This window comes from Capricornis sumatraensis, chromosome 21, assembly GCF_032405125.1.
Source record: "Capricornis sumatraensis isolate serow.1 chromosome 21, serow.2, whole genome shotgun sequence".
Lineage (NCBI taxonomy): Eukaryota > Metazoa > Chordata > Mammalia > Artiodactyla > Bovidae > Capricornis > Capricornis sumatraensis.
In genome coordinates, this window is record NC_091089.1 from 4,101,493 (window position 1) to 4,127,253 (window position 25,761).

Genomic DNA, 25,761 nt, shown 5'->3' on the forward strand with positions numbered 1-25,761 from the left:
CCCACACTCTTCCCATTACTGTAAAGTGTCTTTTAAGTTGTTTATTTAGCCAATAGCCTCTCATTAGGAATTCTTAGCATATCAAGATGTTTTTTATTCAATTTGGCAGTGATATATAATGCTTATGTTTACTCTCCTGTTCTGAAGGCAAATTGCATCTTCTTTAAACAGAGTTTTGATGTGCAAATGCTCCTGATGGATACAGTTTAAAAAAAATAAACTAGGAAGACCTCGTGTACTAGGCTTAGCGTACTGATGTGCTGGTCATTTACCAGCAGAGGCTGGTTGGTTATTATGTCCTGCCCACACAAACGCAGATGCAGCCGGAAATACCGCAGAGCCACAGTCACCATGAGGCGAGGCCCAGCGGGAAGGATTTCTTTATGAGTTTTCCTGGACAGCACACAGAAAGACAGCCTTCCATCACCACCAGGGGTGATGGCAGCTGGTGGGTGTTCATAGACGGCTTTGGTCAGCTAGGGAAGTTCTTCCAGCATGAATTAGTGTTGGATTCTGTCAATTACTGTTTCTGGTTTTCTTTATTTTTTAACTTTTTATTTTCTATTGGAAAGTGAAAGTGAAACTCAGTCATGTCTGACTTTGTGACCCCACGGTCTATACAGTCCATGGGATTCTCCAGGCCAGAATGTTGGAGTGGCTAGCCTTCCCTTCCCCAGGGGATCTTCCCAACCCAGGGAATCTTCCCAACCCAGGGATCGAACTCAGGTCTCCTGCATTGCAGGTGGATTCTTTACCAGTTGAGCCACAAGGGAGGAGTATAGCTGATTAACAATGTTTGGATTGTGTCAGGTGGACAGCAAAAGACTCAGCCACACACATACATGTATCCATTCTCCCCCAAACTTCCCTCCCATCTAGGCTGCATGAGCAAGTTCCATGTGGTCCTCACTGATTGATATTGTTGAACTTAAGTTTCTGAGATTTTATTTAAAAATTTTACAACTGTCACAATATGTAGAAGAAAAAAATAAAAGATTTACAGCTGTGTTCATGATGAATACTGACCTGAAATTTCCTCATCATATTTTTGTCTGGTTTTGGTTTCTGGGTAATGCTGACTTTAGATAATGAGTACAAATATGTTCCTTCCTCTTCAATTTTCTGAAAGAATTTGTCTAAAATTGATATTATTTATTCCTTAAATAACCATCTTCCCTGGTGGCTCAGATGGTAAAGCATCTGCCTACAATGTAGGAGACCCAGGTTCAATCCCTGGGTTGGGAAGATCCTCTGGAGAAGGCAATGGCGCCCCACTCCAGTACTCTTGCCTGGAAAATCCCATGACGGAGGAGCGTTGTAGGCTACAGACCACGGGGTAGCAAAGAGTCGGCCACGACTGAGCGGCTTTACTTTCACTTTCACTTTCACTTTTCATTCCTTAAATGTTTGGTAGAATTCATTGGTGACTTAATGAGACTGGAATTTTTCTAGGGAAAAGATTATAAACTATGATTTAATTTTAAATAGATATAGAACCATTCAGATTGTCCATTCCATTTTTTTTCCTTGCATGAAGTGTATGTCTTGCAAGAAGATTGTCCGTTTATCTCAGCTGCCAAATCGATTGGTTTGGTTATTCGTAATATTTCCTCTATTTGACGACTAGAAGCTGTAGCTGTGCTAACCCTCTCAGTTATCGTTCTGATTATCTGGGCCTTTCTCTTTTTTCCCAATTAATCTGTGTGTAGGTTTAGCAATTTTAATGATCTTCTCAAAGAAACAGGCTTTAGTTCCTTTGACTTTCTGTTTTTCTGGTTCTAACTTATTATTTTTCATATTGTTCTTTATTAATTATATTATTTTGTTGACTTCATATTTTGTTTTCATCTCTTTTCCTAATTACTTGAAGTGGAAGCTCAGGTTTTTGGTCTGAGATATTTTTTTCTTTGCTAATGTAGGTCTATATGGTTATCAGTTTTTTCCAAAGGAAAGCCCTAGCATTATCTCAGAAATTTGATGTGCTAGGCTTTAATTTTCAGAACAAAATATTTTCTATTTTTTCTTTTGATTTATTCTTTGACCTGTGTGTTATTTAGAAGTGTGTTATTTAATTTCCAAACATTTCAGCATTTTCTACATATCATTATATCACTGATATATAAGTTAACTGCATGTGGTCAAAGAAAATATTTTGTATGACTGAAATTTAATTGAATTAATTTTAAAATTAATTTAAATTCTTAAGATTTGTTTGATAGGCCAGAAAATGATCTGCACACATGCACAAAAGAAGAACATGCATTCTCCTGCTTTGGGGGGCATGTTCCATGAATATCAATTAAATCTAATTGGCTGATGATGCTGTTTGTTTTGTCGATGGATTAGTTTCTGCTTAGTTGAGAGAGTAGTGTTGGAGCCCCAGCTACAATTGTGAGTTTACCTACTTCTCACTGGAGATCTATCAGTTTTTACTTCAAGTATTTTAAAACCCTATTTTAATTTTTATAAGCCATTAGGATTTTCATGTATGTCTTCTTGGAGAATGGACCCCAACACCATTATATAAGATCTGTTTTAGCCCTTGTAATGGTCTTGTTCTGAAATGTACTTTGCCTGACATTAATATAGCTATTCCAGATTTCTTTTTATCAGTGTTGTGTGGTGTATAATTTCCCATCCTTTTATTTTTAACCTGTCTTTGCCTTTATGTTAGATTTCTTATAGATAGCATAAAACTGGGTTTTGCTTTATATTCAATGTGATGTGCTCTCTATTAATTGATATATTTAGACTGCTTTAATTTAACATAGTTATTGATACAGTTGGATAAAATCCACTCTCTTGCTGGTGTTTCTATTTGGTTCATTTGATCTGTTTCTTTTTTCCCTTTGATTGTATTTATTTGGATTAATTCAATATTTGTCATCATTCCATTTTATCTTCATTATGAGTTTATCCCTGTGTATACCTCACCTTACACTGTTCTGATTATTTGCTCTACTATTTACATTAAACATCACTCGTTGATTAGAATCTACCTTCAGTAACATGTTAAGGCATGTTATGTGTGGATGCAGCCGCGCCATACACTTGACTCTTGCCATCAATCATTTATGCTTTTAAAATTTACTTTACTTTTGCCTGTGGTACAAATACGTGCTCTTTACTGCTACTGTGCATGCCTTAAGCAGGGGTAGATGTTTCGTGTTTCCCCTGTCCCGTCTGCAATGGGCGTTACCAGTCCCCCGAGAGTGACGGTGCCTGCTGCTCTTCCCCAGTGGGTTAAAGCTTTGATCCATGGAGCAGAGGGGCTGACGGGGTCCTGGCCATCCTGTGTGCCTTTCCCAAAGGGAATGAAGGCTTCCTCCCCCGGACCCGTGTCCCAGGAGTTCCCGTATTCTCCGGGGCCCGCTGTGAGCCCGTGGAGGAGAGTCTGTGGACAGATGTGATGCCTTTCTGTCCGGGCCCCGCGCCCTGCGTCCTCCCACCAGCCAACACTCAGAAACGTTCTTGCATCCTTCTCCCCCGTGTCAGCTCCGTCAGCCCAGGCCTGTAGCTGAGTGCGTCTGCCATTCCTTCTCTGGATGTCCAGCTGACTGACTGCCTTATGGCATTAGCTCTTCCAGATTCCAAGTAAAAGTTGCCAGCTCACATATCTTCCAGCTGTGCTCTTGTAGGGGTGGGAGTGATGCTCTCTGCATTTCATATCATCCCCAAGATCACCACCTCCTTTCAGGCCACTTTTACTTTTAGTTTCCAAGTAAAAAAGGGACATTCTAGCACCTTTGGGCCATGAACTTCTCTTCCTAGGAGAAAGGCCTCCCTCCCTGTACCAGAGGAGCGAACGGATTAGCTGCACTATATTGTCCTGGAAATGCCACGATGTTCTTAGTGGGTCTTATGTCCCCAGGATGGCAGGGACCCAGGATCAGAATGCTGTCGGGGCAGCAGCTGGTTGGGGCCCAGACAGGAGGGACCTACAGCCTTGATGCCTGTGAGCCTGCGGTCGGGGGAGAAGGGCCTGGCGACCAGGGGCAGTACGCGCAGGCAGACTCCCCCGACTCCCACGGGAAAGAGTGCAGACGTGGAACTCACTAATCGATGCCCCTGTCCCTTCAGCGGTTCCGTCTGCTTTCACCAGTGCTGCGAAGTGCCTCGAATAACAGTCCAGTGGTGGGTCTTGAAGACACTGCCGGGCCTCCCCACCTGTCTGTTGACACCACTCAGACTTTCTGAGTCCCTGGGGAATTCTTAACAGGAGTTTCCAAAGAAAAGCACTTATTCTCTCTTATCCAAATCATATGCGCAGTAGCACTGAGATGTAGAGAGGCTGAGCGAACAGAGGAGGACTGAGAAATGTCTGGGGAACAGAGTCTGTTTTTGTGAGTCCAGGAATCTCTGGTCACCTGCCTATTTTCTCCTCAGGGTATCCAGCTGAGGGCTGTGTGGACCCGATACCGAATGAGTCAGAAGGACCACCAGATGGGTCACTGAGGCTAACATCTCACGACAGAGCTCTCAGCTGCTTCTGTCCCCACCGGATAGTAAGAACGAGAGGCCCCCTCGGAATTAAGATCCCATCTCTGCTTTGTTCTTCATCTCTGCTGGAGGGCTTTTCCCTGCACACTCGTGTTTTATTGGCAATTTATTGCACCCAGTGGAAGATGCTCTGGCCTCAGCAACAGTGCTGTGATGTACAAACAAAATGCATTTAATTTGACTCAGTGTATTACAAGCATTATAATCCCCCTTTGACTTGACCATGATCGACTAATCTCATCTGTTCAGAGGGATAAGCCTGTCTCAGCCATGATGACAGGCTTAGAGAATGGCAGAAATTAGGGCATTCTTAGAGATTATAAACTGTAACAGCAGATAAGGGCTCTGAATAGGGAAAGGTCTACAGGTGGTTCCTTGTGCAAATGCTCTGGTGGGGGCGGGGGGAGCAGGAGGCACGTGGCGTCATGTGCAGCCCAGACACCACACGGGTGGCCCCCCGAAACCAGGACAGGGGATGAGGCCAGGACACTTTCCAGGCTCGCAGCCAGTTCCGAGGAAGGACTGGGAATAAAAGTCCCATGAGGGACCACCTGTCCAACACCACCCAAACTGTTTAGGAAACTCTTAATGTAACAGTTGTACGGAAATAAACTCTGCCTCCTTCTAACAGAAACAGGACTGGGGCTTTGTCAGAGCCGCAAGGATGGTCTGAGGGGAGACAGAGAGGAAGAGAATGGCTGGGGATCAGGACATGGGGATCAGGCAGGGAGATGGAGCCAGTTGTCACCACTGTTCTTCATTCGCTAAGTCGTGTTCAAGTCTTTGCAACTTCATGGACTGTAGCCCTCCAGGCTCCTCTGTCCATAGGATTGCCCAGGCAAAGATACTGGAGTGGCTTATTCCCTTCTCCAGGGGATCTACCCAACTCAAGAATCGAACCCAAGTCTCCTGCATTGCAGGTGGTTCTTTATCGCTGAGCTACCAGGGAAGTCCGTGATGAAGTCAGACCATTAGCCAAAGCACCCACCATCACAAGCCCATGATGGAATCAGACCATTAGCCAAAGCACCTGCCATCACAAGCCCATGATGGAATCAGACCATTAGCCAAAGCACCCGCCATCACAAGCCCATGATGGAATCAGACCATTAGCCAAAACACCCAGTGGAAGAGCACCCGGGGACAGCGCAACCCTGCAGTGAGTCCAGGTCCAGGGTGAGCCTTGGATGCACCTTTCCGCACATGCTGGTGGGTTTATGGTCCAACTTGCCTAGAAACAGGGAACCTCAAGTTTATCTTAAGTTTAATGAAATTCAAGTTAAATGATGTGGGGTTGCTTCTTTGGCTTCTAATAAACCTTCCACCAAGCTGCCTAAGGCTTGCATGCATCCTGGGGGCTTGAGATCCTCACACACTCACTTCTGAAGGGCAGGAAAGGCCTGGAGTCCAAAGGCTCCATGCACTCCCGGTCTGAGTGGTTAGGCAGGGATGGCCCTGCAGGGTGTGGGGCCAAGGATGCCCCGTCTCACTGCCCAAGCCCAGGAAGACAAGAAGGAGGCAGAGACCAGCACTCATTCTCTGAAAGTTACCAGCCAAGGCATCAACAATTTTGAAAAGTAAGAACAGAGCAGAGGTCATCAGGTCCTAAACTGGGAAGTTGCAGGCAGACAAGAATTCAGGGAATTTTCCCCAGGAAGGACACAGAGAAAGCATGGACTTATTGTACCTAGCCTTGGTACAAAAATGTAGTGTGTAGGCCATTATGATATTCCATTTCCATTTAAACTGTTAATCAGTTAAAAGGAAAAGGGAAGTAAGAAAAGGGACCGAGGCGGGAGGGGGGTGAGGGCCTTTGCATCTTTACTGTTAAAATTAGTGATCTTCCTGAATGACAGCGCCTGTCCAGCCATTTCCCTTCTTCTGACCAAGACTCATCTCCTCCTTAAACATTTGCATTCCTTCTGCCTGCTGCCCTCTGCTCCTGCCATCTCTGGGATGGGCCCTCCAAGCTCAGACGCACCGTCTCCTATCCTAGGTGCTTCTACAGTTCCTGTCTGCCCCAGAGGCTCCCAGCTGACCTCCAGGGAACCCCTCCAGGCAAAGCGCAGATGGACATGGTAAAGGGCCCCCCTGTGAAGACCTACAAGACCTTTTAGAACTAACACCTAAAAAAGATGTCCTTTTCATTATAGGGGACTGGAATGCAAAAGTAGGAAGTCAAGAAACACCTGGAGTAACAGGCAAATTTAGCCTTGGAATGCGGAATGAAGCAGGGCAAAGACTAATAGAGGTTTGCCAAGAAAATGCACTGGTCATAGCAAACACCCTCTTCCAACAACACAAGAGAAGACTCTACACATGGACATCACCAGATGGTCAACACCAAAATCAGATTGATTATATTCTTTGCAGCCAAAGATGGAAGAAGCTCTATACAGTCAACAAAAACAAGACCAGGAGCTGACTGTGGCTCAGATCATGAACTCCTTATTACCAAATTCAGACTTAAATTGAAGAAAGTAGGGAAAACCACTAGACCATTCAGGTATGACCTAAATCAAATACCTGATGATTATACAGTGGAAGTGAGAAATAGATTTAAGGGCCTAGATCTGATAGATAGAGTGCCTGATGAGCTATGGAATGAGGTTGGTGACACTGTACAGGAGACAGGGATCAAGACCATCCCCACGGAAAAGAAATGCAAAAAAGCAAAATGGCTGTCTGGGGAGGCCTTACAAATAGCTGTGAAAAGAAGAGAAGCGAAAAGCAAAGAAGAAAAGGAAAGATATAAGCATCTGAATGCAGAGTTCCAGAGAATAGAAAGAAGAGATAAGAAAGCCTTCCTCAGTGATCAATGTAAAGAAATAGAGGAAAAGAAGAGAATGGGAAAGACTAGAGATCTCTTCAAGAAAATTAGAGATACCAAGGGAACACTTCATGCAAAGATGGGCTCCATAAAGGACAGAAATGGTCTGGACCTAACAGAAGCAGAAGATATTAAGAAGAAGTGGCAAGAATACACAGAAGAACTGTACAAAAAAGATCTTCACGACCCAGATAATCACGATGGTGTGATCACTCATCTAGAGCCAGACATCTTGGAATGTGAAGTCAAGTGGGCCTTAGAAAGCATCACTATGAACAAAGCTAGTGGAGGTGATGGCATTCTAGTTGAGCTGTTTCAAATCCTGAAAGATGATGCTGTGAAAGTGCTGTACTCAATATGCCAGCAAATTTGGAAAACTCAGCAGTGGCCACAGGACTGGAAAAGGTCAGTTTTCATTCCAATTCCAAAAAAAGGCAATGCCAAAGAATGCTCAAACTACCGCACAATTGCACTCATGTCACATGTCAAAATTCTCCAAGCCAGGCTTCAGCAATATGTGAACTGTGAACTTCCTGATGTTCAAGCTGGTTTTAGAAAAGGCAGAGTTCCAGAAAAACAGCTATTTCTGCTTTCTTGACTATGCCAAAGACTTTGACTGTGTGGACCACAATAAACTGTGGAAAATTCTGAAAGAGATGGGAATACCAGACCACCTGACCTGCCTTTGAGAAATCTGTATGCAGGTCAGGAAGCAACAGTTAGAACTGGACATGGAACAACAGACTGGTTCCAAATAGGAAAAGGAGTATGTCAAGGCTGTATATTGTCACCCTGCTTATTTAACTTCTATGCAGAGTACATCATGAGAAATGCTGGGCTGGAAGAAGCACAAGCTGGAATCAAGATTGCCAGGAGAAATATCAATAACCTCAGATATGCAGATGACACCACCCTTATGGCAGAAAGTGAAGAGGAGCTAAAAAGCCTCTTGATGAAAGTGAAAGAGGAGAGTGAAAAAGTTCGCTTAAAGCTCAACATTCAGAAAATGAAGATCATGGCATCCGGTCCCATCACTTCATGGGAAATAGATGGGGAAACAGTGGAAACAGTGTCAGACTTTATTTTTTGGGGCTCCAAAATCACTGCAGATGGTGACTGCAGCCATGAAATTAAAAGACGCTTACTCCTTGGAAGAAAAGTTATGACCAACCTAGATAGCATATTCAAAAGCATAGACATTACTTTGCCAACAAAGGTCTGTCTAGTCAAAGCTATGGTTTTTCCTGTGGTCATGTATGGATGTGAGAGCTGGTCTGTGAAGAAAGCTGGGTACTGAAGAATTGATTCTTTTGAACTGTGGTGTTGGAGAAGACTCTTGAGAGTCTCTTGGACTGCAAGGAGATCCAACCAGTCCATTCTGAAGGAGATCAGCCCTGGGATTTCTTTAGAAAGAATGATGCTAAAGCTGAAACTCCAGTACTTTGGCCATCTCATGCAAAGAGTTGACTCATTGGAAAAGGCTCTGAAGCTGGAAGGGACTGGGGGCAGGAGGAGAATGGGACGACAGAGGATGAGATGGCTGGATGGCATCACGGACTCAGTGGATGTGAATCTGAGTGAACTCCGGGAGATGGTGATGGACAGGGAGGCCTGGCGTGCTGCGATTCATGGGGTCGCAAAGAGTCGGACACGACTGAGTGACTGAACTGACCTGAACTGACCCGTCAAAGGGCAGCAAAGAGCCTGCACTGCAGAGGGCGGGCGTGCCATCGACACAGAGGTCGCACAGGCATCTCCCCCGTGTGTTCTGCTGTCTTTAGCCTTCGTATTTCCCCCACAGCGGTGTTACTGACTGTGGCTTACTCCTCCTCTTCCATTCCTTTCTAATCTCACAAGAGGAATGTTTATGAATACATTTATGAGAGCTAATACAAACCTGAACAATTTGGGACATGTCATCCTGTGACACATAACGTGAACAAAATTGTTTTTTTTTTTTTTAACTCTCCATTACTTTTATTTTTTTTTTCATTTTTTTTTTCATTTTAAAATCTTTAATTCTTACATGTGTTCCCAAACATGAACCCCCCTCCCACCTCCCTCCCCATAACATCTCTGTGGGTCATCCCCATGCACCAGCCCCAAGCATGCTGTATCCTGCGTCAGACATAGACTGGCGATTCAATTCTTACATGATAGTATACATGAACAAAGTTAAAATCTTAGAAAAATTTTAAACTGGATGGAAGAATAATTTATAGGATTATATCGCATTTATATTCATTATTAAATATTTAATCCAGAAGACATTATATTTCCTCAGAAATACCTCAGTATGACTTGTAAGAACTAACATTATTCTATCCACTATTAATAAGAGAAGATAACCATTATAATTAATATGTGCCATTATGATTTATTACTTTAAGGTACCATTTTACGTTTACTTATTGAAAGAGCTGTTTTGGTCTTATTTAAACAGAGAGATTTTATTGCCTTAGCCTACCCACCTAAGATGAAAATCGAGTGACGAAAGAGCAGTTGAGCAAGTGGGTGCTGACGGCAGACGGCAAGCAACGCCCAGCCACACCCTTACTCAGCATCAACTGGGAGCCTTTGGAAACCTAAAGAATGGAGCTAACAGTGTCTGTCCTGGAGCAGAGTAGATGAGCATTGTTTGGGGGAGAGTTATGTAAATACTCTTCCCTGGTAAGTATACTTCCCTGGTAGCTCAGTTGGTAAAAAAAATCTGCCTGCAATGCAGGAGACCCCAGTTCGATTCCTGGGTCAGGAACATCTGTTGGAAAAGGGATAGGGTACCCATTCCAGAATTCTTGAGCTTCCCTAGTGGCTCAGCTGGTGAAGAATCTGCCTGCAATGCAGGAGACTCTGGTTCAATTTATGCGTTGGGAAGATCCGCTGGAGAAGGGATAGGGTACCCACTCCAGTATTCTGGCCTGGAGAATTCCATGAACTACAGTCCATGGGGTCCCAAAGAGTCGGACTCAACTGAGTGACTTTCACTGTGTAAATCTAGAGGCTCCTTCTGCAAGGTGCAGGGAAATCATTCCCAGGGATCATCCCTCCCACCCGCTTCTGGGAGCTGATCTGACACAGGAAACCAGGACACAGTTCAGCCACAGGACTCTTAAAACAAAACCAGCCTAGCCAATGGCAAATGTCAACATGACCACCTTCTTAAATTCTCCCTCTTTTTTTTTTTCTAGTGAAGCCCAAGAGGGCCTGTCTGAAATACCCTTTCAAAGCAAAGGCTACTCACTTTGCATCATCTGGGCTTGTGTTGTACATTATTGAGCAACCCTGAGTATTCACTGCAAGGACTGATGCTGAAGCTGAAGCTTGAATACTTTGGCCACCTGATGTGGAGAAATGAGTCGTTGGAAAAGACCCCGATGCTGGGAAAAACTGATGGCAAGAGGAGAAGGGGGCAGCAGAGGATGAGACAGCTGGATAGTATCACCAACTCAGTGGACATGAATTTGAGCAAACTCTGGGAGATAGTGGAGGACAGGGAAGCCTGGTGTGCTGCAGTCCATGGGGTCATAAAGAGTCAGAAAAACAAAAACAACACGGGTAGAAATACCCTCAAATCCCTAATCAGGTTCTACAGTCTGAATGACAAGGATAATCCAAGCATAGATAGCATTTTTGTTTCATCCCCATGAAAACATTCATGATTCCAGAGAATACTTTAAAAGTAGGGCGGCTGTTGGGGCTTTTGCAGAGACGTCAGATCAAGGTGCATGGATTCAGATGCCGTGTCTGCCTGGAGGAAGGCTCCTCGTCACAGAACTGGTCTGAAAAGACGCATCAGGTCCCTCTTCCTGCTGAAAAAAGATGTTTGCTTTCTATCTGGAATTTTTATTCCACCCCTTGAAGACTTTTGTGGAGGACATAAAACAACTAAGAATGTCTATGGGGAATCATCACCTCTTCATGGCAGGCAAGAAATCCCAAACATGTTAGTCTGTTTTGCTCCATTCTCCCCAAGAAAAGGTTATATTTCCTTTTTCAGTGCCCATAATCTTTTTAGAACCTTCTCTTTATTGGGCCCATAAACATCCCAGGGTAGCAGCACATCATCACAGGCTGAGAAACCCCATCAGAAAAGCCACCTCGTAAATGACGCCAAGAAGCCAGTGTCCCGGACACTTGAATTAACTAATTTTATGACGGTATTTACAGCACCTGGAATATTTGGGCCAGTTGTTGCCCAACAGGCCATTTGATGGATGAACGTGGCCTCCTGCTCAACAGTCCTGTGATCCTGGTGCACATTTTTCAAAAGTTCATTCCATCTCTTCTTGCCTGATCATCTATAAACTCTTTGATTTTTTTAAGAAAAAAATACCACCAATGGAAAAAACTTCCCTCCCCCCCCCCCCCTTTCTGGGATAAAATCGGGACAATTTGAAACAGATGCAACCTGTGGGTCAGGACCAGATAGAGAGACACATCAGAAAGGTGGCGTCCGTGCACCTAGGATGCTTTATGGTGCCCAAAGCTCCTCGTTTCTTACTTTTCTCAATGAAAGGAAGGAAACGGAAGTTGTATGTTGAGTTCTACCCACTCTGATGAGAGGAGAATAAGGCCTCTGAATTGATTTTAAATTTCTCCACATTTACAGCTACTAAACTAATACCTCACTCAGACAATCGGCGCCCACCACTTTCTACCTGTATTCCGCCTCAGTTTTTCAAACACACTCACCTTATTTCTTAGAAATCACAAGAGGTATTTTTACATGCATTATTTAACTTCATTAACTACCACAGACAAGTTATTTCAATTTTTCTGAAGTCTTTTCATCTTTTTTGAATAAGAAAATGAGGACTGTTTAGCAGACTAATCCTCTGTTCTATGTTAATCTGAAATGATTTTTTTTTTTAAGATTTATGTCATTAACAATGTGTAATTCATTTCTAGGTGAAAGTGAAAGTGTTAATTGCTCAGTCGCTTCCAACTCTTCGCATCCCCAGGGATTGTAGCCTGCCAGGCTCTTCTGTCCATGGGATTCTCCAGGCAAGAATTTTGGAGTGGGTAGCCCTTAGTTATATATGAAAAAATGTCACACAAGGTCAAAAACATGAAGTTTCGTATTTAAAACAATACTTCAGAGTTTAAAAGGTCCTAAAAAGCCCTCTACCACTACACAGTCACTAAATGGTTTTTAATCATCACAGCAACATTTTTCATTCAGCTGAGCATCTCGTAAGCGGGTTTTTCCGTCACCTTTGGCTCACAGGCTTTTTTTTCTTTTTTTTTTTCTCCACTGTATGAATGAATTATTTCCAATTTTGGTTGTCCAAATAAGACTTCATCCTTTTACTCCAAATACATCAAAACCATGACAAAAGAGATTTTGCTGAGGAATATGACAGAAAACAACAAAATTCTGTAAAGCAATTATCCTTCAATAAAAACTAAACTAATTAAAAAATTTTAGTAACAATATGGCTTTTGAAAGTTGTACGTAGTGTGAGACCTTGGGGCAGAATTGTGCTTATATTGCTAAAGGATGCCTCTTTCCAATGCAATTTGTTAATTCAAGATCAGAACAATGCAGGCATCCTGGAAATACTGAACACAACACAATGCATGAAAGCATAATATACCTTTCTCCTGCTTGTCGGAGATTGCTAAATCATGTTTCACGTTTATTTCTAATATCAGTGAAAAGCTGGGGAAGAATGATGTGACAGAGACGCTACAGTACAAATGCAGGTCCACGAGCACAGATTCTTTTGTCTCTGAGAAGTTCATACCCTATCCATCGCTCTCTCTCAAAAAAAAAAAGTGAGAATATTCTTTGACACTCAACCATATTTGGACAAATTCATTGCCAAGCGGAAAATCAGGGTATTGCTCCCTGTAGAACCATGGAGGATGCCTGTTAGAGATTAGGAGGATATTAGCAGCTTGTTTGCCCAAAGGCAAGTGAGAGAATCGCATCAGAGCCGAGGCAGGGCTTTCAGGACGAATCTAATAGTTTCGCATTTGCTTCTATTGGTGCGTCGTTAATGGCGCTTCTGAGTCCTGGAGACCGTCGTTGTGTGCTACCTTTTAATAAGGTGAAGGCGGGAGGCCTCGTGCGCTCGCTCACATATCCTGGTGGCGAGTGTGGTTCGCATCCCCCTGGATGTGGGGAGCCCTCTGCGCCTTGTGGGACAGCAGCCCAGGAAGGGCAGGGACCCCCGCCCCTGGCTGGGTCCTCTAGGTTCCCTATCCAGCCAGGTGGCTCTGGACAAGCCGCATAGCTCGAGGTCTCTTGGAAATGAGGGGTTTGGATGGCATGTCCCTGGTTTCCTGTGAGTGCTAAATCTTTATGATTCTTGAGCAATGGAATGGCTCCCCGACCCCCCGTGGAACAAAGCAGCTGGCTCCAAAACAGAATGGAAGTCGTAAGTTTTGGTATCAGATACATATTTCAATGCCCTTCAGGACATATCTGCTGTTTTAGGATAGCGATGCAAAAATGCAGGGCAGAATGACAGTAACCAAGGGAACACCTGGTGTGCTGGATAATTTTAAAGAAATCTAATTGATAGAAAGCAGTGAAGGACTAAAAGTTTGCTTTAAATACGTTCAATCCACTTTTATGAAAATTATACATTAATAAAGCCATGGAAAAAATTCAAGTTAAAAAAAAAAAAGCAGGGAAGGATTAAAGCTAGAATAGGAAGGTGGTTTTGCAGTCGTCATCACAGTTTCTAAGGCAATGGCTGTTGGGGTGGCTTCAAGGAAGGCACCTGATTTTCCCGTTCTTCCCTCTCCCTGAATACACCATTTACCACACACTCCTTCTATGGCTGGAGTCTCTGAGGGCGCTCATGTCAATAGACGAGTAATAATAAAGCCCTCACATAGCACATCAGAGGGACTGAGGTTTGCCTGTGTGTTTACGCTTGGATGATGTAAACAGTTTTGACCTGAAGATGAAACTGGCAAAGGCCCCCCTCTTTGCTGCAACCTAATTGTTTTCGGTCCGTGGAAAGCAGCTCGAGCAGAGAGGGGCCAGGGGTACATGTACACCCTGTGTCAGCCGGTGCTCCGAGGGTGTGCTGGGGGGCTGACCCACACGCTGTCCCCCCAGCATGCCCCGGCCCTCCCCAGCTGCCCGGCTCCCCATCCACGTGTTCATGCAGAGCCGGAGGTGGGGCTCCAGCTGGCGCTGCACCTGCCAAAGACCTTCCTCCCAGGGGGGTCCCAGGAGCAGCTCACGAAGCATCCTTCAAGGTCCGTTTCCCGTTTCCACACCGAAGGGGCTTGTGAGCTACAGCCACACCACTGCCTTTTTCCTGAAGTGGGTTTTCAAATATATCCTTGGAGAAACAATTGTGGGACACTTTTCCTCAAAAAATAGTGAATTGGTAAGATCACAAACGATTATTTCAAAAGAAATGCAATAAAAATGACCAACAGGTGGTTGATCTTGGAAGAGGACAAATAAATTGTGTTTTTTCAAAGCTCCCCATGGGTAAGATTGCTTCAATGTTCAATCTTCGAATGTTGAAGTGAATGAGCACGCGGCACAGTTAATGTATTTGAGGATGACTCTGGGTGGAGAAGGCTGTGGTACAGCCGTCTGGGCGAGTCAGTCACTTTTCAGACAAAGTTCTGCCAGAAAACACTTAAATCAACCCCCTATGTGTGTGTTAAGTTGCTTCAGTCATATCCAACCCTTTGAGATCCTGGGCTGTGGCCCACCAGGCTTCTCTGCCCATGGGATTCTCCAGGCAGGAACACGAGTGGTTTGCCATGCCCTCCCCCAGGGGATCTTCCTGAGCCAAGGACTGAACCCAGGTCTCCTGCACTGGCAAGCCACTAGCGCCACCTGGGAAGTTCTTAAATCAATTGATATATGATTAATTTCTAAATCTGTGAATTATACAAAGTTGAATTTAATAAGTTTTTAAGATGAATTAGAGCCAAATACAATGAGTCAATGATGCATGCCTTTTCAGTCTGCAAACTCCAATTTCTTAGTTTCTGTCTTGTCCTTTGAATGGAATCCTGTCTGAAAATCAGTCCTGGCTGCAGCCGTATCAGGCCATTTTTAGTCTTTTCTGTATCAGGCAATGTCCACACACAAGTTAAATCATTCAATTCATTGAATTCAATTTAATTCACAATTGTTGGCTTTCAGCATTTGGTGAAATTTAGGGTACTTACTGATTAATGCAAGAAAGCTTTCACCTTGGATGGGTTTATGTGCTGGTACTGGGGAGACATTTATCCCCAAATACATACTATATGTAGAGACTGAAAGTATCATAAGGAGCACAGAACACAAGGATTTGATTTCTAGTCAAAAGAAAGGATAACAAAAACCCAAATCTGGGATCATGTTGGTTAAAGTTAAAAGAAGTGTTTTTTTTTTTTTTTTTTAATCAAGATAAGAAGTGTTGATTATGCCTTTAGTCTATTGTTTTAACACAAAAGACGTTTCTGCTCACTGTTAAAACAGTCTTCCAGATTTCAATTGACCTATTAATTCATAGCTATTATGATCATTCTAGCAATTAGGTTTAGGGGTCCCTCTGCTGTAAAAATTACTATTTCACACTGTAATTATGATGTTAGCAATAACTCATCCTATTAAAATACTTGCTGATTACTCTTAAATTTGTAGCCTCTGAAAAGGCTCCTACATTCAGGGTTTATAATATTCAGATCTGTTCTGTGATTCATGTGAGGCCACTAAGCTAGGCCCACTTGGAATCTATGAAATGTCAAACCAGAAAAACAACAGCACTTTATAACCTCAGCTAGTGCATGCCCTCATTTACAATTTTATGGTGCACCCTCTTGATACTGAGAACTATTGGGATTTCTGAACTCTTTAAAAGCCATCTTTATAAAGATTTTCCTGAGCCAGTAATTTTAAATGACTATGGTACCTTGTCAAGGGCCCTTAATTAAAATCATCTCCGACTGTCAGCAAGAGGAATGGACTAGAGGGTGATTTAAAGACTACAGACAAGTCTGAGAGAATGGTATTTTCCATCATTTTAACATTTCCCCTTTTGCTAAAGTGATTGAATAGATTATTTATGAACATCAAGCAAATTTTCTGGAATTAAAAAAAAATAATTATATCCCATCCATTTTCTGGTACATCGCCCTTGTTGGAAGAAGACAGAGTCTAACCCAAGCAACGAAACACTGGCTGTGCTGTAGACTTAACACCTTTTGGATACTTAAGGCCTGGTACTGGGGGTTCTAAGGACTTCTTTGGTGGCTCAGACGGTTAAGTGTCTGTCTACAATGCGGGAGACCCGGGTTCAATCCCTGGGTTGGGAAGATGCCCTGGAGAAGGAAATGGCAATCCACTCCAGTACTATTGCCTGGAAAATCCCATAGACAAAGGAGCCTGTTAGGCTACATGTGGTCCATGGGGTCGCAAAGAGTTGGACACGACTGAGTGACTTCACTTCACTTCACTGTGGGTTCTGATGCTTAGTTCCTGTTGAATAATTTGCTTACTTGGGCTTTTCAGCCTCTGAAATTCCACTGGGGAAGACACACAGATAAAGGGCACTATAACTGTAGTTAGCAGGCTCTACAGCAATGTTATAGGGAGCAAGCGGGGAGACAGCATTACCAAATACTGGCTTTGGTCTTTATTCTTGGTGGAAGGGACCCACGGTGTGGAAGGGCAAGGCTATGTGTCCTGAGCTGGATCTGTGTGCATGTGATCAAGCTAGACTGTTAGAAAGAGGTGCAGTCTCGTTTCTCCTGCCCTTCTGGCTAGTCTCATGGGGCCTTCGGCTCTCCGAGTTCCAGCTGCTGACCCGATGACAAAGTCAGCCGGGAGAGACGCAGCTTCTAGCGGGACTCATGCACACTGAGCTCTGCACTCTGCAGGTCCTCCTTTATGGGTGAGGCTAGATACGAGGCTCACTCTGTCCGGGCCACCCCCGCCAGGGGCTGTGCAAGTGGGGGTCTGAGGGGCTCCCTCTCAAGTACAAGGTCAAGACTTAAGGTCTGGGGTCAAGCTCCGTCTTCGGTTTTGTGGTTTAGACCCACAATCAGGATCCAGATCTGGGTGTGGAATGAATATCTCAGGCTGGACACAGTTGAGATCGTGCACAAAGAATTAGAACTGAAGAAGAGAACTTGAAGGGATCATCTTCTTTGGTCTGAAGCCTTGTTGGTTGGCTTCCAATTCCTGCTCTGCCCAAGATCGATATAATGAAAGGTTGACAGGGGTAAGGGGAGTCAGACCAATTACAGATCATCAGATTACTTTAATTTTTGATGACAAAGAATTCAAAGAAACATTCCCCCCACCCCAGTTTCTTTATATTCTTATAAAAATCTGTATCTGGCAGAGACTATTATATGTTTCTCTAAGGTCTATAGGTTTTCACGTGTTTTGATCAGTCGTTTGTGTACGATCCACACTTAATTTCTAGGTTAATCCGCATTTGCTTTTGGGCAACTGTGAACCAGATGTGTTTCTTTGGGAAAAAAAAAAAAGAAAAAGCTGAAGCCTTTTATTTTTGTGTGTGTTTGTGTGTGTTTTGCTTGCGGCATAAAAATCATTTATCCCCCTTCAGTGAGGTCGTTTCCAATTACAATTATGTTTGTGCTACAAACACTTAAAAAATTAACGGATGTATTTGGTTATTAGTTTATCTTTCAGCATGCTGCTATTAATGCAGTCATTATGTTAAGCATATTTTTTTAAAAAGCTGCTCAAGTGACAAGCTCAATATTATCAAAAGTCCAGGGAATTTGGCCCCTTCTCTGCCTCCCCAAACACAAAGCTGGGGAAACGGCCCAGGGACGCACATGTGCACAGCATGTGGGGCCTGCCGGGTCCCCAGACACTGACATACCTGCCCAGCCCCCTGGGCTGCTGCGGTGAGAACCACAAGCCCCGATGTGGGAGGGCCACCCACCCCCGGGCACCTGGACATCCCGGCCTGTACCCGCTGTGCATCTGGTGGGAGAGCCACGGAATGGCAAGAGGAATCCTGAGCATCCACTGCCCTCTGTAAGGAGTGTCTTATACAGCCAAGACCAGCAACCACACTGCTCTGTGTCCTCTGGGTCCTCAGTGACCCCACCCCAGGAAAGCAATTCTACAGAATTCCCTGTGTGGGGGAAAGACTTTATCAGCTTGACGGCCTCATGTTTGCTCTATTGCCAGGGAGACCACCATCCCCACTGGTCTGGGGCTGAGAAGTCTCAGGACCAGGCACCTCTGTTTCAGGGCTGGTGGGGTCCCCGAAACACCTGTCTTCCAGGCCGGCTGACTCCTGGACTTCAGTATGTGAAGTCCCGGGTGTGGCTTCTGCAAAACTGAAGTCAGAGAGGACTCTTCCGAGTGAGACTATCCCAGCTTCAATTAGCTCAAGAGACTAAAGCAGAGCAATGAAGAACTTATTGGGGCTCATTGACACCAAGGATGGGGGTGGGGGGGTGGGGGCGGTCCTCCGTTAGGATAGCTGGGCTCTCAGAGCGGACGTGCAACGCAGGGACCCCCTGATGCTCCTCTGTCGTCTCTTCCTTGTCCAGGACAGAGGCCTCCCTTGCCACAAGCACCCCAGACAGACAGAAAATCCAGAGAAGAGAGAGGAGTTTGCTGTGTATATAAGTCCCAGGCATGGGTGAAGATGGGTCCAGTTTCGGTCTCAAGCCACAGATTCTGTCCAGGGACCATGACCGTGGATCCGAGCGACTGGGACCACTGCCTGGGTCACGTGCTCATCCTCGGCTGGTGGGGACAGTCCACAAATGCCGCGTCTGAGGGTGGGAAGCAGCAGGACCCAGGAAAAGGCAGGAGAGGCTCTGTTGCCCCAGGACAGAAGCTTTGTCAGCAGACACGTGCGCACGGCTCCAGTCCTGACTCTGCGCTTTTCTCCATGTGGGCCCCAGGACGTCCTCAGGGCCTGGGGACTCTGGTCAGAGTCGCCGGGTGTGACCCTGCTGCCCATCGCTGAGCTCAGTAATCGGACGGAAGCACAGTCTCTGGCCTCAGAGTTGAGCGGGGTTTTCACTCCACTGTTTACAGTCTGTGTCATCTTCTGGTGATGTGCTAAAACTTCTCCGAGTGTCCGACATGATCACAAGCGCGTCAGAACTCCAAGAGCAGGTTCCAGAAAACACAGTGCAGCCGCCTCCTGCAGGAAAGAAGGCCCCTTGCAGCCCCTGAGGCCTGGGTGAAGCCTCTCTGGGCCCGACCCTCCTCCTGGTCTGTCCCACCACATCTGAGGCCGCGTCGGACACACCGCATTAGCCGGCCAGCGTGACGCCCCCAGCGGCTCCGTGTGGGCGGGAGCCCTGCCTTTCTCAGAGCCGGTCTCACTTCCCTCCCTGCCCTGAGAACACACTGCTGGGGGCCTGGAGGGTACCCCTCTCCCCTATTCCTTCCTAGAAGACCCCCTCCTCCCTTGCTCGGACTCATCCTCTGCTTCCCGGTATAGAATTTCAGACATGGTCGGTTCGGTCTCCAGCCTGCAGTGTGGTTCCTGGGAGGGGAGGACCTGCGTGCGCCCTGCGGGGAGGACCCTGGGCTTCTGGGAGTCCGCAGACGGCGCCTGGGCGGGTCCTGCCCGGAAGAGTTAGAGTCCGTGTGACTCTTTGAGGGCAAGACAGGGAGGAAGCCAGGAAATCGTCACAGGGACTTTGTTCTACGGCACATTCCCACTGAGAAGAACTGAAAGGCCATATTTTTTTGCTGTACAATGTATAGCGACGATCACTGGGATTTTTAAAGACTCTATCTATATAGTCTTGTAGAGATTTCTAACTACATCTGAGAATGTAAGCAATTTCATTAATCATCTAAGTCAAGTGGAGCTAGAGCATACTGGGATGTATTTAATTCCTTCGGTTTCTTCCACAAATGATTGCTTTATAATTAAATGGACCTTAGGATATGAGGACGCAGAGGGAGAAGTCATTCACTGAAAGGCAGCGCTGCCGTCAGTCTTATTTTCCTAATTTCAACCGCTGCCTTTTGCATTTTTGATTTTGAAAAACAAAACATGAGGGATTGAAGGGTGGCATGATCACCTCTCTCCAAGTTTGTAAAGGTCACGTTTTCAGGGAGCTTGTCTTCTCTGTAAGGGAATTTTAAGTCCCAAGTGCATGTGGCAAAGTAATGAAATAATATCTAATGAGAAGTGGAAAAAAAGAGAAAGAAGGTGAAAATGGTCCAAGGGCAAGGCAAGCCTTTGAGGATGCCCTGGCACTCGGTTTATAGACGGTTTATCCCTCAGGCAAGTGGTGCCCTGTCCTCCACACTCTGGCCTGGCAGCATCTACGCTGCTTTGTAAGGACTTTCCTCTATGCCAGGGGCACTCGTGTGAAAGGCACTGGCGGTAACCAGGTGCTCATTCATCCGTAGTACTCTCGCCCCTGTGTTCTCAGAAGACTTTCCCTCAAGAAGGGAAGTAGCTCTGGGCTCTCTGATTTTATCCCAATTCCCTCCCTGCCCTCGAGAGTCCCACTTCCAGGTAAGAACTTCCATTCCTGGAAGAAAGCTGTCTTTGGGTCATGGCAACATGGGAGTGTTGTGTTTGTAAAGACCGTACAAGGAGGACACAAATGGCAGCTAGCAACGTGATGCGATGACTCACAGTCACACTGCAGAATCTAGGCGCTTTAGAACAGTCAAGACTCTTTTCTGAATGTGTTTTGCATACAAGGTGCCTGCTAAATTCTGGTGAAACTGTTGTGAGTGAGTGAGATCCTTTCTCTGCATCTCTGCCAGGGGTTTACCAACACAATGAGTGAGGTGGACCCTCCGTCCACAACAAACCATGATTGGATTTAATTCCTAAATTTAATTTAGTACTGAGAATAATTAGAAAAATAATTAGAAAATAATTAGATGCCTTGAGTGCAAGATGGAAAGAGATGATAAAGAAGCCACAGAAATGGAGGCTGGGTGACCCGAGTGGCTGGTGTTGGGTCAGAGGTGTACATGGCAGAGTAAACACAAGTTTTGCTAAATATATCCACAGATACTGGACTTCCCAGATGGCGTTAGTGGTAAAGAACCTGCCTGCCAACACAGGAGACATGGGTTCAACCCCTGGGTGGGGAAGATCCCCTGGAGGAGGGCATGGCAACCCATGCCAGTCTTCTTGCTTAGAGAATCCCATGGACAAATGAGCCTGGCAGGCTACAGTCCATGGGGTTGCAAAAAGTCAGACATGATTACGGGACTAAATGCTTTAGAGGGTGAATCCATCCCAGAAGAATCCACAGCACAGTTTCATGGAAACACAAGTGGAGAGACTGGTGGAGCCCTAGGAGGCTTCCTTTTTCAATCTGCCATCATCTGAAGAGTCTTTGATTCTAAGCTGCTTTAAATTTTCCAGCTGCCGTGAGCCTGCTTCCAAGGTCGTTATACATGGGTCACTAAAACGTCTGATAATCAGTCACTTACCAGTGCCAGATCTGTTTCTAATGAGTTCAAAAGAGTTTGGTTCTTGTGGGTGGTGCATACATGCCTTCACTGTGTTCCACAGCTGTGTTACATTGGAGACAGGCGTGCGCCCGAGGTTTCACGTGAATTTGCTCCATCATTTGTGCCTTTACATGCATGTGTCTCTTGCCAACACTGAGGTAGAAGACGAGGACCCGGAATGAGGGAAAGAGACTGTTGCACATGTGTTTAAATGTTTATTACTGCTTACTTCCTAATTTCTTTGCACTTGTGTTGCAAAATATAGGAAAGAGGCAGAGAAAACAATTCTGTGCGGGTTAGAGTAAAAGAAAAAAAATAGTCCTAAATTAAGGACCACCTTTTTAATGGCAAACAGTTGAGATGGAGAAGAATGTTTATTTACACAACAAACACCGGAATGCATGGATCTGCAGCTGTCTTCATCTTCCATATTCATCAAGGACTTTCTGCATATGGAGGATGCTCTTGGGGTCACTTGAGCTAACTTCTCTCCTCAGCGCAGCCCAGCAAAGCAGAGGGTCTTGTTACCCTGTTCTCTCTGGGAGCTGGAGCCTTCATCTCTGAGCTGGGACATGCTGATATCACCGTTTTGTCTCCCTTGTGAAATCAGTTCGATCCCAACAACCACAGATGGACTCACAGGGCCTAAAGTTTGATTTTTAGAAGATAAAATTGAGTCAGTACCTAGGAAGGGCTTAGGAACTTAGAGGCCAGGGTTTGTGAAGCTGGTGTTTTAGGCAGATCACTTCTCAGAACATTTTTCAGGGTTTGTGAAGCTGCTGTCTTAGGCAGATGACTTCTCAGAACATTTTCTGTGGACAGAAGCTACATTTCGCTGGGGGTGGCTGCACTTGCCCTCCGTGCCAGGAGTCAAGTTGGATGCCTGTGCCCCAGTGCAGTTCCTTTCTGGAGATGGGGCGGTGGGCAGTGGCTTCCGGGATGACGACCCTGGGCAGGACCAGGCTCAGATAATGTGGTGGAGGCTGTGGATGCTCACATATCAAGTTTGCACAGAAGAACGAAGCTGAATAAACATTTGTGCGTGAGAGTCTTATACGGTCTTGGTATATTGACCCTTTTGCTGTGAGCACAGCTCTAGGAAGTGATCTCAGTGGGGATGTGGAACCCCGGGCCCTACTGGAATCTGGTCCAGGATGACTCTCCGCGTGTCCTGTACCTTCAGCGACCCTGGATGCAGGGTGAATGTGGGTTTATGAGCACAGCAGGTTCCACTTGACGGTCCCTCCCTAACATGACTCTAACCCATGTAACCGTCTGAGCTTCTGGAGGAAGCGGGGTCAGGGGTTGAGGGGTGGACAATGAGGAGACGCCCCTGTGCACCTCTGTTAGAGGGACGACAGCCCAGGGCACGTGTGAGTGGTGAGTGGTCTTCCCCTGCCCCCTCCAGGTGGGTGGGCACCCTGTGATCAAACACACGCACCTTGAAGGAAGTGCCGCGTGGCAGCCCAGACCCCATAAACAGCCCCCGGGCCGTGTGAGGTCCCCGCCCGGCTGTGCAGAGGCACGGGGCTCATGACTCGTTTCCCTCCTTATCTCTAAGTCACTTGACGATGGAGCAGGACAACCAGATGTAATGTGCAGCTAGAGGAAAAATACCCGAGAGAAATAAGAAACTGTTTATGAAAACTTGGCTTCTTTTACCAAAAAATCATTTCATATTAATCATTCGCAAAGAATGAGGCGCATATGTGAAATCAGATACACAGATCAGAGTATTAAAACATTAAAAAAATGTGTAAATTCCAACTGCTATGAGTTTGCCGAAAACAATCTTGATTTTTTAAAAATATGTTTCCCATTTATTGTAACATTTGAATGCACTCCAGATCATCTTTCATTCACATTTCTTCTCACTCTTGTTTGTGGATGTCCAAAATAAGGACAGCAGGGAAGAAAATAAACTGCAGCCCATTTCCTCCTTTTCTCCTTAAATAGAAGAGCTTTAAAATTCAATTTTGCTTACTTATTTTGCTGTTGAATCACTGCAGGAGGATGGAGGCCTCATGGTCTACGGACACTGCTCCGGGTGTGAGAGAAGGTTCCTGCTGGACACGGGTCCCTGGTCATCTGAGATGCTCCCTCCTGGCTCCCAACTTTGCCCCAGGCCCTTAGGGTCAGAAGGAGCCTGTCTTTCTGGGATGGGTTCTTTTAAATGGAAAACCTGCCGGCAGCCATCACTCAGAAAATAAGAGCACAGACCATCTCTTTCCCAGAATACGTCACGTGTGCACACATACGCTCACACTCCCGTCACGTAACCATTGGCGGGGTCCTATGGACTTACATCCACCTACATGGACCGGGATCCATTCCATGTGTTGGGATATATCTACATGGATTCTACATGCTAGGCTCCCACCATGTGGGCCAAACGCTGGGAAGGGGTGGGCTAGCAGAGGGTTGTTCCAAGCCGAAGCCTCAGAGAAAGTCAAGGTGGGGAGGGTGGGTGGGCAGTGCCCTTGGGGGCAGGAGGGTGGGCGAGGGCTGGAAGGAGCAAGCCTTGAAGAATGGGAAGCCGGGAGTGATGGGTTCTGACCATTGTCTCAGAAGAGAGCTTGGCTTCTCTCTAGGGATGGAGGAGGTGGAATCTGAGTAGGGGCTCCCGAGGACACCTGGACCAACAGACGGACAGACAGACAGACAGGAATGGGCATTTCAGGATACATCAGTTGGAGGCAGAACGGTTAACATTTTGTGCTGCTTGACTGTAGGATGGTGAAGGGAGGACTGTTTGGATGGTTCCAGGGTTCGGCGGGGGGGACACCTGATGTCAGAATTTCAGGCTCCAGAACCCTGAGCGTAGATATCCACTGTGTAAAAGCCCCTGAGTTCGTGGTACTTGTTTCAGCATCTGGAGTGGACAGACACCCTTTGCACCTTCACTCTCTCTCTCTCGCTCTCTCTCTCGCTCTCTCTCTCTCACTCTCTTTCTCTCTCTCTCTTTCTCTCTTTTTTTTGTCTGTGATGGACAGCTACTCCTAGGGTCTGTTGATGGAAAGTGTTCAACAAATCCCAAAGCTGCATTCCACCCTTTGATTATATGTGCGTTCATGCTAAGTCACTTCAGTCCTGTCTGACTCTTTTGCAACCCTATGGCCTGTAGCCCACCAAGCTCCTCTGTCCATGGGATTCTCCAGAATACTGGAGTGGGTTGCCATCCCTGATGTAGAATAAAGTTTATGTTACATAAAGCACAGGGAAAATGTTTTCTTTACAGGATCATGGGTAACTTCTAGGGTCAATTATTAATAAAAACTAAAAATGTTATGGCCATGATTACCTAATTTGATAAGAAGCAGAAACCCCCAGGAAGTGAATGAGAATGACCGCAGCTCTCCGGACATTGAAGTGGAGTATTACAGACCCCTCTGCTCAAGAACAGACATTCTCTTGACGTTTTGGCAAAGTTCCAAAGTGTGCTGACGTTCACAGTATGTGTAAAATAGATAAAAATACAAGAAAAACCCTAAAATTGCTAAGATCACATTATTCATGAAGTTTCAGAATTTAAAAAAGTGAAACAATAAACCCAGGAATGAACACCTTATTGCTGCTCTGTGGTTGACTTGTGTGTCCCTAAACTTGTGTTCCCCTAAACTTGTGTTCCTGTCCTGACCTCCAGAACCTGGAAGTGAGTTTTGTGCAGGTGAAATCAAGTGGAGACAGTCACACTGAATTAGGAGGAGCCCTAACCCCCACTAGAGGGACACTTGGACGCAGAGAAACAGGAGCACACGCCGGGAAGAGGACCGTGCGGCTGGAGGGCCGTGTCGACACGCCGAGGACAGCTGGGGTCAGGTGGCAACACCGCAAGCTGGAGAGACTAGGAAAGACCCTCTCTCAGAACCTGAGGGCGTGAGGACACCCCGCTTCCGACTTCCAGTCCCGAGCTGTGTCATGACGCACCCCTGACCCCTGTTGTTTTCAGTCAGCAGCTCCTCGCGCTCTGCTGCTGCAGCGCTCGGAGACTGACACGGCTGCACTCACTATGGGAGGGGTT

At 45.7% G+C, this 25,761-nt stretch overlaps 1 non-coding gene across 1 annotated transcript; it reads left to right on the forward strand.

Annotated features, from left to right (window-relative positions):
* Positions 1-1,173: 1,173 nt before the first annotated feature.
* TRNAC-ACA (transfer RNA cysteine (anticodon ACA)) lies at positions 1,174-1,245 on the forward strand. Its single transcript has one exon. It is a non-coding gene; the product is annotated as a tRNA-Cys (tRNA).
* Positions 1,246-25,761: the final 24,516 nt, after the last annotated feature.